Source organism: Macaca nemestrina, chromosome 1, assembly GCF_043159975.1.
Source record: "Macaca nemestrina isolate mMacNem1 chromosome 1, mMacNem.hap1, whole genome shotgun sequence".
Classification (NCBI taxonomy): domain Eukaryota; kingdom Metazoa; phylum Chordata; class Mammalia; order Primates; family Cercopithecidae; genus Macaca; species Macaca nemestrina.
The window spans coordinates 214,263,717-214,277,108 of NC_092125.1; the positions used below are offsets into that span (position 1 = coordinate 214,263,717).

At 50.7% G+C, this 13,392-nt stretch overlaps 1 protein-coding gene across 4 annotated transcripts in view; it reads left to right on the top strand.

The window, feature by feature from the left end:
* LOC105483105 (transmembrane and coiled-coil domains 4) overlaps nt 1-13,392 on the top strand; it is a 122,464-nt gene that overhangs the window by 30,507 nt on the left and 78,565 nt on the right. The gene's annotated exons all lie outside the window — the stretch shown is intronic.

Consider the following 13,392-nt stretch of genomic DNA (forward strand, 5'->3'; position numbering starts at 1 on the left):
TGCCACCTGCGGCCAGGTCCCCCTTGGCCTTTTGACTTCAGGAAGGAAAGAAACCTGATGTCATTGGTGAGCTGGTGAGCCCTTCATTCATGCCAGGACCGCGTGATGCTTCTCAGAGTTTATCTCACTTATTCCTCGCAATAGGCCCGTGGTTTTACCTCCTCAGTAACTCTCTAATCTGGCTGCTTCCCCTCTCCACCCAGGCCGCTGGTCTGAGCCAGTGTCGCCCCTCCTGGATAACAGCAGGGCCTTCTCACTGGCCTTCCTACCACGCCTCTGGCCAGCAGTTTTCTCCCCACTCTGCAGCTAGAGGTTCTTTTCAAAGGCGCACATGACCATGCCACCTCCCTGCTAACTGCACTCAGGAGAAAAAATCAGCCCCTCTGGTGTGGCTCTCAGGCCCTAGTGGGCTGGCCCTTGTCCTGCTCCAGCCTCACTTCTGCTTTCAGTCCCCCTGCAGTGGGGCTCCTGCCACACCGGCCTCCGGCAGCTCCCTGAGCACATGTGCTTTGCGGCTTTGCACAGACCCCTCAGCGCGTGTGCTTTGCGGCTTTGCATGCACTCCTGGGCACGTGTGCTTTGCAGCTTTGCATGCACCCCTGGGCACATGTGCTTTGTGTACAGCAGCATCTTTGCACACACCCTTCCTCTAGCTGGAAATCTCCTCTTGCCCCTCTTTGCCTACTCACTTTTGACCTTTCCTTCGTCCCTTCGCTCAGTCGTCACCTCCCAGCAGAGGCCTTCCAGGTCTCCTGACTTGCACGCTCCCAGCACCCCATGGACCATGGTCACAGCTGAGCCCCTAGTTACGTGATTCTTGGATTGGTAACTGGCTTCCCGCGAGACCACAAGGCACCATTCGGGCAGGGTCTGTGTCTGGTTTTGTTCATTTCCAGGGCCTGAGCCAGCACCTGGCACATCACACATACTTGGTAAATATCTGTTGAATGAATAAATGAAATAGATCTTATGGCCCCATCGTATGAATCAGGAAGTCAGTTCAGAGAGGTTAGGCAGTTTACCCAAGGTTGCTCAGCACACGGCAGTGCGGGACTCCCTGTGTCAACTTCTTAGGACTGCTGTAACAAATTCCCACAAACCGGGCAGCTTAAAGCAACAGGAATCTCTTGCCTCACAGTGGCTCAGACCAGCGGCCTGGGTGGAGAGGGGAAGGAGCCAGATTCGAGAGTTACTGAGGAGGTAAAACCGCGGGCCTATTGCGAGGAATAAGTGAGATAAACTCTGAGAAGCATCACGTGGTCCTGGCATGAATGAAGGGCTCACCAGCTCACCAATGACATCAGGTTCCTTTCCTTCCTGAAGTCAAAAGGCCATGGGGGACCCGGCCCCAGGTGGCAGCACCTCTCACTGGCTTCACTAGCCAAGGAGTCTGGAATGAAGGCATCAGCGGATCACACCCCCTCTGAAGGCTGCTGGGGAGAATCCACTGTGCCTCTTCCAGTTTCTGTTGACTCCAGGTGTGCCTTGGCTTGTGGCTGCCTCACTTCAGTCTTTGCCTTCTTCTTCCTATGGCAAAGACTGTCCTTCCCCTGTTCCTCTCCTCTGAGTGTCTTTTATGAGGACTCTTGTGTAGGGTAATCTCATTTCGAGATTTTTACCTTAATTATATCTGCAAAGACTCTTTGTCCAAATAAGGTCACATACATAGGTTCTGGGACACAGATGTATCTTTTTTGTGGTGGTGTTGGGGGCTGCGGTGCACTCTTCAGCCCTCTATACCAGGATTCCCCAAGCTCCCAGGCCACGGACTGGTACCAGTTCATGGCCTGTTAGAAACTGGGCCACAAAAGCAGGAAGTGAGCGGTGGGCAAGCGAATGAAGCTTCATCTGTATTTTCAGCCGCTCCCCACTGCTCACATGACTGCCTAAGCTCCGCCTCCTCTCAGATCAGCAGTGGCATCAGATTCTCGCAGGAGCCCGAACTCTTGTGAACTGCGCACGCAAGGGATCTAGGTTGCGTGCTCCTTATGAGAGTCTAATACCTTATGATCTGTCACTGTCTCCCATCACCCTCAGATAGGACCGTCTAGTTGCAGGAAAACAAGCTCAGGGCTCCCACAGATTCTATATTTTGGTGAGTTGTTTAATTATTTCATTATATATTACAGTGTAATAATAATAGAAATAAAGTGCACGATAGGTCGGGCGCGGTGGCTCATGCCTGTAATCCCAGCACTTTGGGAGGCCGAGGTGGGCGGATCACAAGGTCTGGAGATCGAGACCATCCTGGCTAACATGGTGAAACCCCGTCTCTACTAAAAATACAAAAAATTAGCCGGGCTTGGTGGTGGGCACCTGTAGTCCCAGCTACTCGGGAGGCTGAGGCAGGAGAATAGTGTGAACCCAGGAGGCGGAACTTGCAGTGAGCTGAGATTGTGCCACTGCACTCCAGCCTGGGTGACACAGCAAGACTCCGTCTCAAAAAAAAAAAAAAAAAAAAAGTGCACAATAAATGTAATGTGCTTGAATCATCCCGGAACCATCCCCCTAACCCCTGCACTGGTCCATGGTAAAACTGTCTTCCCCAAAACTGGTCCCTAGTGCCAAAAAGGTTGGGGACTACTGCTCTCTACCACTCCAGGATGCCTGCATTAAGCCACTATGCAGGCAGCCTCCTGAGCCCCTTCCCACCCCCACAGCTCCCATCCGACTTATTCCCACCAGCTCCTCTCTGCCAGGGCTCCCCTATTATTGCATAAGTGGCTTCTTCTGTTCTCTAAACTGTAGAGAAGCTTTGATGCCGTGACCTCTGATGTTTATTCTGATAACAAGCAGGGAGGAAACACAATGTAGAAGAAATCCCCAGCATCCTCCAAACCCTGTAATAGGGAAACTTTTGCCTGGCTTCCCACTGGAACCCTCCTAGTGGAAGGAGGAGGAGGAAGAGCAGAATTTCGTAGTGGGAAGGAGCCGCAGGGGAAGGTCAGCAGGGTAGCAGTGCAGCAGGCGGGCTTTGGGCCAGTTGGAAGCCTGAGGAGGGAGAGTGGGATGGATTTCACCTGGGCAGGTATGCAGATGGCCGGCCTCAGCAAGGAGAGCAGAGAGAGCAGGGGTGAGGGGCTGCCCCCAGAACCATTCCTCATGTTGCAGAACTGCTGCAGACCAGGTACAGAGGATAGAAGAGAGAGGGCTCAGAAGTGACGTCACAGCCCGTAGATTCTGGTGGTCTGGTGCCGGCTACAAGGGGACTGGGACTCTGTCTCAGGAATCCTGGCGTTTGTCTCCAGTGACCCTTTCAGGGCAGCTGGTAGTCAGGGACCCTAAAAGAGTAGGGTGCTGAGGCTTGCTCAAGCCCAGGCAGCAGGGTGGATGAACTGCTTTCTCCTGCGTGCTTGGTCATGCACGTGTATTTAGTGCAGTCAGTGCCTGCCAGGGTGGCAGGACACGTGGGTCACCCTACCCTGGGGATTCTTGCTATGAGCATAATACATTTTCTTTACCATTTTTAAAAAAGCCTCTAAGCCCTTACTACTCTCAGTGTGGTCCGTGGACCCAGCAGCATCGGCACTGCTGGGAGGTTTGTGAGAAATACAGAGTCTCAGCCCCCGCCCAGACCCGCTGATTGGGATCTGCACGGAACCCAGGCAATTCCTGAGTGCTTTCTACTCAGAGGAGCGCTGCTCTAAGGCTCCAAAGAGTTTGTTTGGGCCTACTGTATCCAAAGCATTTTAATTCCATATCGTGGAGCTGAAAGGGGTCTCCATGGGTGACCCGGCCAGCCTCTGCTTTCAGGCAGGCGAGGCCTTCGCTAATACTTTATTTAGCAGACACAGCCAAGTGGCCCCCAAGGGAGTGGCAAGGTTGGCCTGAGAACAGTGCTTCGGTCACTGGACTCTGAGTTTGGGGCATTTTCTGTCTGCACCCCCTGGAGCTTACATTTCCAGGGCCAGGGAGTCTCAGGAGTTGTCATAGATTTCATCACAGAGCGATTGTGTCACTTTATTTATTTTTTTAACAGAAGTGAGGGAAGAATAATAATATCTGATCCTCCTGGATTCCCTTGGAGAGAAAGGCTGGATTGCACAGTGGTCTGAGACTCAGGTTGCTGGAGATCAGGGCAGCAGCTCAGCACATAGAATCTAATATTGGAATCAGTATAATGGCAAAGCCACCATGTGCTAAGTCCTGGCTGCGTGGCAGGCATGGCGCTAAGGGCTTGCGCTGGCATTTCATCTCTCATCCTCCAGTGAGGTGGTTAAGGCTGTTGCCCCCATCTTGCAGACCTGAATCTCACACATCAAAGTCAACTTGGATGATCCTCTCTGTTTTTTTTTTTTTTTTTTTGAGACGAAGTTTCGCTCTTATCCCCCAGGCTGGAGTACGGGTGACATGATCTTAGCTCACTGCAACCTCTGCCTCCTGGGTTCAAGCGATTCTTCTGTCTCAGCCTCCTGAGTAGCTGGGATTACAGGCATGTGCCATCACGCCTGGCTAATTTTTGTATTTTTAGTAGAGATGGGGTTTCACCATGTCGGCCAGGCTGATCTTGAATTCCTGACCTCAAGTGATCCACCCACCTCAGCCTCCCAAAGTGTTGAGATTACAGGCGTAAGCCATCGCCCCCAGCGATCCTCTCATTTTCACAGGTGGAGAGACTGAGGCCCAGAGAGGGGAAGGGGCTTCCTTGCGGACACACAGCGGCAGAGGTAGACTAGGAGTCAGAAGCAGTTCTCCAGCTTCCTGGGCCAGCCCTTCCTTTCTCTCATTGCCTCTTCATCAGGTAGAAAGAGAAGCAGCCTTGGGCCCGGAATCTGACTTTCCCTCTTTCCTCACCCAGAGAGAGTCATATGCATCCCACCACCTCTTTCTGCACCCCACCCCTGCAAACCCCAAACCATCTTAGGCACCTAAGATACCTCCACTGACTCTTCTCTGCTGTTTGTGACCTCGGAGCTGGCTGTGGCAGAAGAATTGAGTGGGTTTAAAACAGCCTGTCTTACATCATTGCCTGGTGCTTCATGCCCACCCAGGCACGTTCTCATTATAGGCGACATCTAAACCAGCATCGCCCTTAAAATTTCCATTGAGAATAGCCACCACTTATTAAGCACCAGTTAAATGCTGGTGACCTTACCTGGCTCTTGTCAATCACTGTTTCATTTCATCCTCACAGCCATCCTTTAAATGTAGGCGTTCCCACTTTACAGATGAGCAAACCGAGGCTCATAGAGGTGAAGTAATTGCCTAAGCTAGTAAGTGGCAGAGCTGGACACTCTAAAACAACTGCTGTTAGTCAAAACTTTGGCAGATTTTACCCTCAGGAATTAGGGAATTGAGGCATCCCCATGGAAATATGTCTCATATTTCTAATAGCTCATATCTAAATAATACCAGGCTTTGATAATGTCTGGGAGGTGCCTTTGGTTTATCTGATAGCCTCACCAGGTGCCAGCAGGTAAGAGGAACAGCTTTAGTGGCACACTGGGACCCAATGGGAGCAGGTGCCAGGGCTCCAAAGGTCCCCAGAGGTCAGAGGCAGGTAGACCCTCAAATCACCTAGACTACCCTCTTATGTAGATGGGGAAACTGAGGCCCAGAGAGGGGAGTGGCTTGCTGACAGTTGTCATGTCTGACCTCTTTATCTGTTCTAATGAATGACCGGGACCAAGAATGGGGAGTATTTTGGGGGTTGATTGTATTACAATTCAAGCCCCACCTTGGCAAGTTACTAAATGTCTCTGTGCCTTGGTTTCCCCAGGTGTCCGAGGGAGTAACAGTAGTCTCTACCTAACAGGGCGGTGGTGAGGATTACATGAGCAAATCCTTGTAGAGTGCCCAGCATGGAGCTGGCAGGCAGGGCACAGGCTGTGAGTGTTGCTGGGGTGATGGTGGCCATGGTGAAATGGGAAAACCCTGGAGTCAGGGAACCTGGATGTTCGTCCTTTCTCTGAGACTCTTGCGCGTGACCTTGATCAGTCGCTTAACCTCTCTGAACTGCAATTTCAAGTACAAATAAGGGGCAAGAGCCAAATGTTCCATAAAAACACGATTTTTTAAAACTGTCTTGGGTTCTAAGACCATGATCTCGTAAATCATGTCAAGATCCTTACAAGGATCTTGTATGGAGAAGGTTGGTGTCTTGGATGGGCCAGTTGTCCAGGTCCTTCCCCATGAGCTCCATGAGGGCAGTGCCCTTGTTGGGCCTCTTTACCGTTGCATCCCAGCAAGTACAACACGGATGGACGCATGGCAGGCACTTGGTACTTGTTGGATGGAGGGAAGAAGGGAGGGCGCCATAGAAGGATGGGTGGGCGACTCTTCTTTGGAGAATGAGCTTAGATGCCGCCGAGCAGCGTGGTTTGCTGAATGTCTTCCTTCTACAGAGATTGATGGGGGCAGAAGAGGAGGCTCTCTGTGCTGCAGGATTTCTCCCTGGGTGTGAGACGGACTGATTAGTCATGGAATCAGCCCAGGAAATCAACATGAAAAGCTGCATTTTTCAGAACTTCCTGGAAGGTTGACCTTTACTGAGAGTTTTGGGATCTTAGTCACCGAACGATGCCATATTGGCAGCTGGGTGGAATTTTTTGTGTGTACTAATCATTTCCTTCTCCTCATCTAGTAGCAACCCACGAAGCACTTTGCCCACACAACCGAAAAAATAAGTCTTTTACGTGATGAAAGTTAAACTAAATCTGAGCTGATAACTCTCAACCTCCACACAATTGACGTTTGAGGCTGGATCATTCTGTTGTGGGGGGCTATCCTGTGTGCTGTGGGCTGCTTAGCTGCATCCCTGGCCTACTAGATGCCAGTAGACATTCCTAAGCTGTGATAACCAAAAATGTCTCCAGACATTGCCAATGTCCTCTAGGAGGCAAAACTGAAAATATGGCCATCTCAGGTGGGGCTGGTTTACTTGCATTTAGTAATCTTCCTAAGCTCTTCCAATTGCTCTTCTAGGCTGCTTACATAGATTCTGAGTTATTGCAGAGTATATGATCATCAGATCTGCTGCTGAGGCCGGTACTGTTAACCTGCTCTTACAAGGGGAAAATGAAGGTTCTGCAGGTTAAGTGAGTAGCCCAGGATCACATTTCAAAGTAAGTTTCAAAACTCCATTTAAGGCCAAGTGAATCTCACCGTGACCTCGGTATTGGTCCCTGGTAGACTTAAACCGCATAGTGATTTTTGCCCTCTGATCTCTGAATCCAAAGGGAGGGTCACCTCTAGGCCCTGGAACTGCAGGAGGCACACGCACTTGAGCCACAGCACTCTCTACCACAGACGTGGCTCTGCTTTCTGGCCTGGTGTTTATTACTGGATTGCAAACCCTGCCTCCCTGATGAATGAGAAAGGCTTGACATGTTAGTCTTGGGTTGAGGTAAAATGCAAATATTGTCACCTGGCTGCTGGGTTCTCCATCAACATCCTTTTTTAATTATTATTTTTTATTTTTATATTTTTTTATATGGAGTTTCACTCTTGTTGCCCAGGCTGGAGTGCAATGGCACAATCTTGGCTCACTACAACCTCCGCCTCCCAGGTTCAAGCAATTCTCTTGCCTCAGCCTCCCGAGTAGCCAGGATTACAGGCATGTGCCACCACACCCGGCTAATTTTTGTGTATTGTTAGTAGAGACAGGGTTTCTCCATGTTGGTCAGACTGGTCTCGAACTCCCGACCTCAGGTGATCTGCCCGCCTCAGCCTCCCAAAGTGCTGGGATTACAGGCGTGAGCCACTGCGCCCGGCCCAACATCCCTGAGATTCATACAGTTTATAATCCATATCCAAACAGCTTGGTCCATCTATTCCGCAAATAAGAACTGACACCTGCTGTGTGTGCCTGGCCCTGTGTGGGACACTGAGAGTAACTCTAATAGCAGATGCTCACTGAGTGCCTACTGTATGCCTGGCTCTGAGCTAAGTGCTTTCTTTATAGGAACTAATTCATTGAAACCCCACAATGGCCTTTGGAGGTAGATGCTGTTACTGTTCCCATTTTACAGCAGAGGAAACTGCAGCACAGAGAATAAAATGCCTGCCCAAGCTGGAAAGTGAGGAGTTAGGATTCCAGCCAGGCCTCGGGCTCCTGAGTCCACCTCTTAACTGCTGTTCCGCCTCCCACATGGAGATAAGTGGAGCCCTCACCCCTGCAGCTGACTTTAAGAGGGTTGGATGAGGCCTGAATGAAGGGCGGGCACCCATGCAGCCGGAACCAGAGGAGCTGCTGCTCTTACTGATCCTGCATCCAAGAAGTTGGAGATGGGAGGGTCTCAGAAGCAAACCCTTCTCTCTCCCCCTTGCTCCAAGACCACTGGTCTTGAAGTAAGTTTGTCGCCGCCTTAATGTCCTTAATCATCCTAAGCCGTGAGGACAAAAGGCAGGAGTCATCCCCAAGACATACTGAGTCTTGAGCCCATGAGGGCTCTGCAGCCAGGCTCAGCCTCTCAAAGTGGGGACCCTGGGCACACAACAGGGCTTAAACCCATTACTCAGCAATGGACAGGGTGTATGGGACTGGAATACTGTGTAATTTCTTCTTTATATGGAAAATAATTAATTTAGGGTAAAAATGGGGCTACGTAATAAATATTCTAGAAAAAGCATATAATTTTAAAAGTTGGTAAATCAAGGGATAGTAGTGTGGTGGGTAGGGTAAGCAGTTGTATGAGTGTGACCTATGAGGTGTGTCCTCGGACCCAGAGGGAAGAGGGACAAGGGGCCCCTGCCCTGGCACAGCAGCAGGCAGCCCACAGCCTCACCCTGGCACCCTGGCTCAGAGAGTGGCTTCTTAACAGGTACAGGATGGAGGAAACATGACAATTTCCCATAAAGTAATATCAGCCACCCTGTATCAGGCACTTACTGTGTCCCAGGTGCCAGCCAAGCTCACCACATCCATCTTCTTATTGCCCCAAAACAAAAGCCCGATCAAAAAGATATTCTTGGCCTGTAATAATCCCAGCACTTGGGAGGATGAGGCAGGCAAATCACTTGAAGTCGGGAGCTCGAGACCAGCCTGGGCAACATGGTGAAACCCCCTCACTACTAAAAATACAAACATTAACCAGGCATGGTGGTGGGTGCCTGTGATCCCAGCTACTCGGGAGGCTGAGGCACAAGAATCGCTTGAACCCTGGAGACGGAGATTGCAGTGAGCCAAGATCGTGCCACTGCACTCCAGCCTGGGTGAGAAAGTAAAACTCCATCTCAAAAAAAAAAAAAGATATTCTTATTCCCCTTTTGCAGATGAAGAAACTGAGGCTCAGAGAAGTTAAGAGACTTTCTGAAGCCATTCAGCTAGTAGGAACTCAGATCAAGATTTAAACCCAGGTCTGTTTGACAAAGGCTGAAGTTTCTGCCTCTGGGTGCCTTCACTTTGGTCTGGAGGGCAGCCCCCAAAGGACGGGGATTGACCATGATCTCCTCCCAAAGGTGTGGGCTCTCCCAGCAGGTACCAGGTCAACCCCGACCCACGCTCAGAGATGGAGCCATTACTGGGAACGGGCTCGTTCAACACCTTACAACAGGAGGCTGTCCTGCCCCCCGCTCCTGATTTGGGGGATTTGGAAATATGGGGAAGGTCAGGATTGTTATCACAACTTGTGGGTGCAACTGGCATTTAGGGCCAAGTTCCCGGGGTGCTGCTGTCCTTTGATGCATGAGAGTGTTACATAATGAAGTATGGAACGCAACTGCTTTTGTATTGAGAAATGCTGGTGGGCGAAGGAGTCCCGTCGTGAATACACAGCCTGACTCTGAACATGCCCCTTGCTGAAGCAGGGGGACCAGTTGGCTCCAGGGGCTCCCACAGTATGTGGTTGTGTGTCTGGGATGGGCACCAGGGCTAATCCCACAGTTCTGGGTGGCTGGCACACTTCTGCCCTCTGGTGGCAGAGCCGAGATCCCTGGGTCACCCTTCCCAATCCCCCATCTTTCCAAAGAACTGTTATCCCGTGATACGTAACTTTTAGGTGTTCCTGTGGCCCGTGACCTAGGGCTGCCCCTGAGATTGTATGTATACCCCATGTGCATAAACTATAGGATTCCCAGCTGGCCAAACGGGATTGTCCTAAGACACCAAACTCCCTCAAGAGTAAGAGATTTGCCTTTAAAAGGCAGTCATAGTGGAATGAGCAGAAATGTTGGCATCAGATAATTTGGATTATAATCCAAGCTCCAGCACTCTCTAAACTGTGTGGCTTTGAGAAAGTTTCTTATCCACTCTACACCTGTTCTTTCCTCGTTTGCAAAATGCAGCATCATAGTGACAACCTGCTAGGACCATTGGGAGGATCAGCAATCACAAGTGCAAGCTCCTGCCATGATGCCTGCTGCTTAGGAGCAGGCCAGGGATGCTGGGTTCCCTTCCCTGCAGAGGTGGCGGGAGGAGCATCGCGCTCTGCCTCCAGGCGTGAGCACATCCAGACCATCTCAGACTGGGAGGAGCTCATTTCCAAGAGGGGAGCCCAGTGCTCTGTTTCCTGGGGTAGGAATCACTTGTTTCAGAATCACTGGGAGCGGAGAGTGTTGTTAAAAGTTCAGATTCCTAAGCCCCACCCCAGATCTCCTGCATGTGGGACTGAGGAAGCTGAAATTCCATAAGCTCTCTGGGACCTTGATGTTCCCTAAACTCTAAGAACCACTGTCCCGCTGTGACTCTCAAGTCTCCACATGGCCATGTTGCTGTTGGGCTGTTTCAAGTCCATTTGGCCTTGGGCTTTGAAGGTCTCTCCTTGTGAGGAGGAACAGGTACCCTGAAGCTGACCCTCAGATCTCTGAGCTGGAAAGGACCTCCAGAGACTAACTCCTTTGGTCCTTCTGGCAGGGTCCAAAAGTCTGGGCCTGGACACTGGACTAGAATCTGCACAGCTCTCAGGAGCAACAGGGGGATGTCGCAGCCCCCACTGATCATGGGCTGACCCAGATTTAGAAGGAGGCCATGAGGAAGGAGCTCAGGCTGGAAGCATGGGCAGGCTTGGGAGAGAGGTGTGTGACTGGAAGACAGTGTTCTGCTAGCTCGTGGCCCTGCTTCCCATGTCATGGTGTCATGGTGCGGGGAAGGGGTGGCGGTCAGGTGCATAGCCTCTGCAGCCAGGCTGCCACTTTACTATTCACTGGCTGGGTGAACCTGGGCCCCTGGCCTAAGCTGTCTGCACCTCACTTTCCTTTTTGAGAAGATGGACTTTCTATAGTACCTGCCACTTCAGAGGCTCATAAGGATTCAGTAAGCCACTACATGCAGAAAGTATAGTGCAGAATCTGATCTAGATGAGTAGGTGATAAATGAAGCTTCCAGATTAATAGGATTATTGATCATAGGATGTTTCTGCTGAAAGGGGATACACATCTCATCCAGCAGAACTGTCCCCCGCATTTGGATCTTTCCCAACAGAGTTCCACTAGCTCAGTCATTCATTCATTTCTACAAATATTCCATTCTTCTTGCATACAAAGATTATTAAACCTCTGCTTTGTTTTTGGCATGGGCCGAGGTACTAGGGATGCACAGTGGATTTGGAGCTTATCTTTTATATTCTAGAAGAAGAGACAAACAAGTAGGCAAATTATATATATATATATATTTGTTTTAAATGGTGATAAGAAGAAATGGCTGGTCATAGTGGCTCATGCCTTTAATCCCACCACCCACTTTGGGAGGCAAATGTGGGTGGATTGCTGGAGAGATATATGTATAAATTATCTGAGCATGGAAGCACATGCCTGTAGTCCCAACTACTCAGGAGGCTGAGATGGGGGATCACTTGAGCCCGGGAGGCTGAGGCTGCAGTGAGCCAAGATCATACCACTGCACTCCAGCCTGGGTGACAGTGAGACCCTGTCTCAAGAAAAAAAAAAAGAAAAAAGAAAGAAAGAAAAAAGATAAGAAATAACTCATGGTAAAAGACTAGGAAGCAGTGGACTGGGTCAGGGAGGGCTTTTCTGAGAAGCTGAAATTTGAGGAAGGAACTGAGTGTTCCAGGCATGGTCAAGCCTCTGACATTTGTGGCATGTGCCTGTAGTCCCAGCTACTTGGGAGGCCAAGGTGGGAGGATTGCTTAAGGCTAGGAGTTTGAGACCAGCCTGGGCAACATAGCAAGATCCCCATCTCTTAAAACAGAAAAAAAAAAAAGACTATGACATTTAAGAATAATTCACCACTGGCCGGGCATGGTGGCTCAAGCCTGTAATCCCAGTACTTTGGGAGGCCGAGACGGGCGGATCACGAGGTCAGGAGATCGAGACCATCCTGGCTAACACGGTGAAACCCCATCTCTATTAAAAAATACAAAAAATTAGCCGGGCGCAGTGGTGGGCGTCTGTAGTCCCAGCTACTCGGGAGGCTGAGGCAGGAGAATGGCGTAAACCCGGGAGGCGGAGCTTGCAGTGAGCTGAGATCTGGCCACTGCACTCCAGCCTGGGCGACAGAGCGAGACTCTGTCTCAAAAAAAAAAAAAAAAAAAAAAAGAAGAATTCACCACTGTAAGAGAAGACCCCACTGAGAGGAGGAGAGAGGCCTTAACCCATCAATCCACTCTCCTCTAGTCCCCTGGGGGAGCAGGACTCGGAGGGTACTAGAGAGGGAGAGGGAGTCTCAGGTGGAGGTGGGAGGCAGGGAAAGGTCTTTTGTGCTGCCTGGGGCAGGTGGCCACAGCAAAGAACCCTGGCAGGCGAGAGAGAACTTTGGTCAGCTAATGACTCAACACATCTTAGCTGTGCACCTACTAACTGCCAGGCATTGTCCCAGGCAGTGGGAGAACAGCAAGGAACAAAGCAAAGGTCCCTGCCCTTGTGGGACAGGCATTCTGATGAGGAAAGGCAGACAATAAACCTATACAGGGAAATGGGGTAATGGAGATGGGGTGACTAGGGGCTGAGCTGTTCTAATTCAGGAGCCGCTGGCTCCTCTGAGGAGGTGATATTTAAGTGGAGACCTGACTGATGGGAAAGGGCAGCCAAGCAGAGATCTGGGGCAGGAGCTTCCCAGATATCAAAAACCGCAAGTGCAAAGGCCCCGAAGCAGCCATGAGCTTGGCTTCTTGAGCTGCTGGTGCCTGAAGCAGGGCCGGGTAGAAGGTGAGGTGGGAGAGGGTGGCAGGAAGGGGCTGGATAATGTGCAGTCTTGCAGACCATGGAAAGAAATGTGGACTTTATTCTAAGTGCACTGGGGAGCGGTCAGAGAGCTGTAAGCCAGGGAGAGAACACGACCGGATCGATGACTTTAAAGAAGCTCAGTGGCTGCCGTTTGGCAAATGGAGTGCAGAGGCAAGAGTGGAAGATAAGAAAGTGGTGAGGCGGCTGGTGGTTGGAGAGCGATGGCTGTGGTGGTGGCAGTGGAGATGGAGTGAAGTGGTCAGACTCAGGATCTATGTTTTGCAGGTGTAGCAGTCAGCATCAGCTGGTGGGGTGGATGTCGGGACAGGGAAA